Source organism: Falco naumanni, chromosome W (assembly GCF_017639655.2).
Source record: "Falco naumanni isolate bFalNau1 chromosome W, bFalNau1.pat, whole genome shotgun sequence".
Taxonomy (NCBI): domain Eukaryota; kingdom Metazoa; phylum Chordata; class Aves; order Falconiformes; family Falconidae; genus Falco; species Falco naumanni.
Window position 1 is genome coordinate 1,329,656 of NC_054079.1, and position 6,661 is coordinate 1,336,316.

The 6,661-nt window shown below is 42.4% G+C and overlaps 1 pseudogene; it reads left to right on the top strand.

Moving 5' to 3' along the window:
• LOC121080651 overlaps positions 1–5,001 on the top strand; it is a 32,095-nt pseudogene extending 27,094 nt beyond the window's left edge.
• The last annotated feature ends 1,660 nt before the right edge of the window (positions 5,002–6,661 follow it).

A 6,661-nucleotide genomic window follows, 5' to 3' on the forward strand; every position in this document is an offset into this window, starting at 1 on the left:
CCTAGCCCTGTGGGTGTAATGCCGCTGGTTTGGTACCTCTTGGTCTGTGACCCACTGCAGAACTGAGGAAGGATGGGAACCTGAGGAATGCTGTCAGAAATGATGTGAAAGCTGTTCTTGTTTTAAAAGAAGAGCCTGGTTTCACTTTTGTTTTAACACTGAATCAGCAGATGGTAAATACAGTGTTGATGGCCAACTCCTTTACAATTTTCACAGATTTGACTAATTTTGGATCCCTCTGAGTTCCCTGGTTTTTTTCCCCTTTCCTGTCTACAGGTTGATGAACTTTCCCAGCAGCTGGAGATAAAGTCTAAAAAAGGCATGCAGCTAGAAGCACAAAATCATGATTGTCCACCATGCGTGGGAACCATGAAAAACTGGAAAAGAGCAAAAGCCAGCTGAAAGAAGAGGTGGCTAATCTCAAACACCATATGGAGACAAACGTGGTGGATCGCAGCCAAATAGAACTATACAAAAGAGAGGTGGAAGAACAAGCTGCACAAGAAATAAGACAAAAACTACAAGAAGTCAATCTGATTTTGCAGGTAAGTTAATTTCTTATGTGTGTCTGTTAGAGACTTCTGTTTTGGTTGTCATTTTTGGGGGTGGTGGTGGTGCCTGATTCCATGTGTTACGCTGTACTTCTGTTTTTCCTGAAGGGCAGTGGGAGAAGAGAATATGGTTGGGCAAGATGCTTTCATGTGTGTGCAGTGTGCCTGCAGGCCCTGAATCAAAAACTTGCCCAAGGTGGATTTTCATTTTGTAGTTCTTGGAGGGGTATCACTGTCCACTGGTCTTGTTCTCATTGTTTAGCCTTGAACGGGTATTGCAACTTAGAGTTGTCACAGCCAGGCATACACATCTTCCTTAGTCATTGCACAAGGGGCAACGCTCAGAAAAGAAGTCACCAAAGCTGCAGGGTGGGGGCTGGGGGTGCGGCATCTCCATAATTTCTTTGAGGAATGCTATGCCCTGTCCTACAGAGATAGTGTTCCTTCATCAGTAGCTTTGATGAAGAATAGTGCTAAGATGGGGGTTCTTTCTGAATGAAAATAATCATTTAGTGTGGTAGTTCCAGGGTTCTGCCCTGGTCGCTGATGGCAGTGAGGAGGCACAGTTGCCTCGCTGAATAGAGCTGGGCCCTTGAAATTGGGTACACGCAATTGACTGGCGAGGAGAGTTCTCTTTTTCTTTGCGGTGGTTGAAAGTGTGTATCTACTTCAGATGCAGGCAGCCTCCCAGGACACATTAGAACAAATCAGAGCCAGTCGTCATGCTTTGCTGACAAACCAACTAGAACACAGAATTGGAGACCTCGAACGTGAATTGGACAGGATAAAAAATACCCAACGAGACAGTATTTTTCAAAAAGAATCCGCACAGGCAGAAGTGGAAAAGTACAAAGACCTGTATCTGGAGGAGGTAAAAAATGGAAGATGCCTAGCAAAAAAACTGGAAAGGTGTTTTTTTCACCCTGCTTTTTTGGGGTGATAATAAGATACTACTTTTTCCTCAAGCAGTTTTCTTCATTAAATACCTTTTCTGTATCTGGTCAACATTATGCATAAGATAGCATATTTGTGATGAAAGTACCTTAAGGCTCCCCCCTGTTCATTGGAACTATCTTCATTTCTCTTCAGTGTTCCAGCAGTAACACCACTGATCATAGGCGTTAATAGGATATTTTTGAAGTTGAGTTTGTTTTAACAGGCAGCCTTTTTGCCAGTCTCTAATCTCCTCTTCTTATTCTAAGTATGGCAGAAAAGATAATGTCATGTCCTTTACTGCTTGAATAAGGATAGGCCCTTTAGAGAACGGCATTTGATGCTATGAAGAAGAACAACAAAATTCTTTTGGCTTCCATTTTAGCAGCATGTCATAGGTTTCAGCTTTCTTTGGGAAAGGAAGGGTAGCCCAGAGTTTTCCTGTTCTCCAGTAAAGAAACAGTTGCAGCTCTCAGCCTCTCCATATAGCTCACAAGGTCCAAGCCCTGCAGCATCTTCATGGCCATCGTAGCCCTGGAAGCTGTATGATATCTGTTTGGAAATTCACTTCTGTGTGTCACAAACTTGATGGAAAAAAAATGTAGGAGTAACAAGTATCATCAAATGTAGACAACAGCATATAGCGTTTGGACTGTGACTCTTAAATTAAGAGATGTGATTCTTTCTTGTAAAGGCTTCTGAAGGCGGAATCATAAGTGAGAATAACTTAATTGGTAACAATACCCACTTTCTAGGGGAGAAGAGGCGTAAGTGCTCCTTTGTAGTGATCCAGGCTGATTCCAGCTACATAATAAACCCCAGAGCACTTGCTGCGTAGAAGCTGTAGCTGCGGTTGTTTTTCTTAGTACACAGTTTGCAAGAAAAAATTGTGTGTGCTTTTATATTTTTATAAATGTGTGTCATGGTATTTGCAATAACAATAAAGAAAAGTTTTGGCATCATCTGTAGGAGCTCTTTCAATTTCCCATCTTAAGGTGGGGAAAAGAATATTGGCACACGCTTTTTTCTATACAAATGGTGTATGTCAGTCCTGCAGCAGCTGCTGGTGCAGCTCTTCTCTCTGTGAAGTTGCAGAAGCCAGCCTCAACTGGCTGATTTGTCCCTGTGGGTGGCATTTGTACATATCTCAGCATGTAGCTGACATTCTGTTCGTGTGTTAGATGATAAACTTCAGCCATACCTTCACTGCAATAACTGCGCTAGGCTTTCTTGCTTTCTTCCTGTGTATTTTGTTAAATGCCCAGTAATAATCCAGCTGGTGAGTTACAAATTGTTTTGTTAACGTTGCTGAGCAATGAGGCAGCTGCAGCCCGACTGACCAGAAGTTTCTCTTCAGTAAAAATCAAACCCCAAACCAAGGTGTGTCTATTTGGCATTATATTTTTAGGTTTTCTCTCATTATGTGTGGATTTTAAGAATGTTTTAGAAGTTTAATATTAGAAAAACCTAACTGTTAAAATATTAACTATATTTTCTGTATAATTCTAGGTACAGCAGGAACTAGATGAAAAAATCGCTAAAGAACTTAAACAAGGTAATGTGTCACTGTGTTAGGGGCATTTTTAAGGAAAAAGAAGAGTGTTCCTAACTCTTGAAAGTAATGGCTTGAAAGCTGTCAAGTTCCTGTGCTAAGCACAGGGAGGTTTTTCTGCTAGCTTTCCAGTTTAGACTTGCATGTGAACATTTCCAGCTTACCAAAAGATTGTGTAGAATGTTATGCAGTTGCCTGAAAAAGACAAGTGCAGAGAAAACTAACCCACTTCCTCTACACGGGTGCACTTGGCTTAAGCTGAAGTCACGTTTTTCTAGAGTGAATCCTTGAGCACAAACGTCAAACATAAAAGAAGCCCTGAGAGAAGATGTTTATAGACTTCAGCCATCACTGCTTCTTCCATGTGCATCAGTTGCATTCCGCACTAAATCATACCGTGCACATTCTCTGCTGTTGGACCTTGATTTTTGCTGTTTCTTATTCATTGCTTGTATTTGTAGCTTATATGTTGCAGTCTTTTTTGAATAAGCAAGAAAAATATAATCAGTGATGAAAGATACCCTTTCTTTAGGAAAAAATCATTTAGTAGCACTTAGGCAAACATAAGATGAGTTGAATGCTTTTAACACATAGCATGAAACATGCTCTATAATATGAGGCCAGGTGTCGAAAGAGGAATTCCACCTGTTTCAGGGTAGTCGTTCCTCCAGAGTCACTGCTTTGCTTTGCAGTGACTGGTGCTATTTCAAAGCAGGTGGCCCCTGCGAGAATTTCCTTCTGTTCCTGCATGCTTTTAGTAATACAGAAGTGTTCAGCTGTAGCTTCACAGCTCTTTCCGTGTGTCTGAATGGACACAAAGCCATTGCATTTCATACGGGTGCATTTTGAACCTGATTGTGCATCTGCTAGGTGTCATAGAGTGCGTTTGGTTTCAGGACCTTGACTGAAAAACGTGGCTGGAGAAGAATAGTAAAGGTGGGCTTGCTGTCATTGAGTATGTGTTTTTGTGGAGGAAAGAGGGTTTTGCCAGGGTGAGTTACAAAGACGCCCCTCAAAGAAAGTGCCAGGCTAGGAGACTTGTCCTGGCCTGACTGCACTGCAAAGGTGTTTGCGTTTTCACCGGCGGATTCTTTTTAAGTTTGTCACAGAGAAGGCAGAAGCTGGTTTTTAGGAGTAGAGTTCCAATAAATCACTGCTCTGAACATTCAAGGAAAACAGATATTTGAGGTTCGAGAGGTCCGCAGGGGGGCTCAGTTCAGCACTGCTGTAAGCAGGAGTCATTTGTGGATTCCCTGAAGATGTTCAATGTGTAGCCTATAGAATTTCTTTCACTGGCTTTAGAAATACTGTTGACTGGTAAGCAAATGTGGAAAAAGATTGTTTCTTCCTTTGTGCCTAGCCCTTTGATTGTTATGATCCCTTGGAAGTTTTTAAATCTCTTTCTGGACTGTAGTCTCTCCAGTTATCCATGATGTTTTCATAGTGACTGATTTGGCCCTGTCTAGTGTAAAAGCAACACCGGGATCTTGTTTCTCTTCTCCCTAGTTACTGCTGAATTTGAAGCTGGATCTGCTGGAGCTTCTCCCATGGTATTTTCTGATGGATCTTCAAAAAGTATCCATGTTGACCAGGATCCCCTTTGCAGGGCAGTACAGGAGTACCGTGATGTTTTAACCAAAAATTACCTGATTTGAACAAAATGCTGGGAAAAAAGCTCCGGAAAGGATTTTGTTTACATAGTGTATCTATAGTTTCTCATCCCACAGTTCAGATGTGAAAATGTGTTTATTGCAGTCCGAATGTGAATTCTATTAAATGGATGTCAAGCACATTGCACTTGCCTGTTGGTTTATTGATACATAGGTGTTTTATTTTGCACTCACCATGAGAAGCACACCTATTTTTGTCTGACTAGCAGAATGACTCACCTTGATTCTTGAGCTTGACAGAATTGTCAAAATGTTTCTTATTAACGTAGAAGCATTATTTTTTCTCCACTGATGTTCTGTGTTTTAACAAAAGCATTCCCTTTGTTCTGCTTAATCCTTTCACCCTGTGTGTTTTTAATGTTTCCAGTGTTACTTTAATGCTTAGGACATCATTTGATGTGATTTGAGCCTGCTGCTTCAGTCCAGATGCCGTGACTGTTTCTGCCGATAAAGTGAAATCTTTACCAGTGGTCATGCTGGAGGACAGGGCACTTTACGTTGCTGTCCCCTTATGCACCTTAGGTTTAACATTACTGTGAGTGTGTAGCAGTGCCAAGAGAGTTATGTGGTGGGTTTGGTATGTTTGTTTTGGATCACAGAACCACAGAACGGGTGAGTTGGAAGGGACCTCTGGAGGTCATCCGTTCTAGCTCCCCTGCTCAGGGAAGACCACCCAGAGCTGGTTGCCCAGGACCATGCTGGCTTTTGAGTATCTCCCAGGATGGAGCCTCCATGGGCAGCCTGTGCCAGTGCCCAGTCACCCTGATCGGAAAGAAGCATTTCCTGATGTTCAGCCCCAACGCTCTGTGTTTCAGTTTGTGCCCATGGCCCCTCACGGTATTCATCTTGGGGTTCGTATTAAAGGTCGCTGCAGCTGTAGACATTCCCAGTTACTACATCAGCAGCTGTGCTGTACCTGAAACACTTCATGTGCGGGAAAAATGAATGTTAAAATATTAACTTCCAGTCTCCTCGGTACTTTCCAAACCTTGTATGATAGGACAGCCAATCTTTTTGTTGCTGCTAGCAGCTGATGATATGGTGGCGGTAGCCCAGTTGGTAGCCAGTGTTCTGGGACATTTGTGTCAATAAAATAAACAGGTTTACTTATTTCAGGGAGTTACCTGTTACTGAAGATCTGGATTGTCATTTCCTGTCCACAGAAGTCAGCGGTGATCAGAAGAGGATAGAACAAAGTCCCAGTTCTGGGAAAGGAAGAATAGTTGTCCCAAGATCAATTAAGACTGGAAAAATTTGGGGGTTTTACCCACTAATTCAAGGACTTGAGTTAACAGGCAGTGAGGAAAGCAATGAATGTTGCTGTGACGCTGTTCCTTTTTACATGAATACATACTTGTGAAGTTAATATACTGTATTTAATTCAGATATTGTTTCAATTTGAAATTTAATAAACTTTGTCATCTAGTATATGTCTTTCTTTTATCATTCCCCTTCTTGACATTGCTTTCTACCCCTTTCCCTAACCGTACAGCTCTCCAGAGCGCCCTGCTCCTTTCAGCTCTGGAGGCCAGGCAAAAGGCCACCATGTGTGTATGTCCTTTTCCACAATTGTGTTAACACCACGGACTGGTGTTGTGGTATTGCTCATGATCAGTTCCCAGACTTTTCCTGTATTTTAGAGCAATCCTCCTTGTGGTTTGGGCAGAAGGTAGCAGGTGAGCTTCTGGTGGCCGTGAAACGCTGGGAAATCCCACAGGTTTTGATCCCATGGGGAGCCAGCCAATTTGTAGCTGCAAAGGAAAAAGGTGTAACGAGATTTCTCCAGCCTGCACCAGAGTGGTCAAAGAGAAGTTCAGCTTTTGCCACTTTCTAGTGTCTCTCCACAGAGGAAGCAGGGACAGAACATCTTGACTTTCACGTTGTGTTGTCAGTCACTGTGATAAACTCAGACGTGACCTGTGCTCAAGTTTCTTCACCCGCTCTCTGCTGCCAGC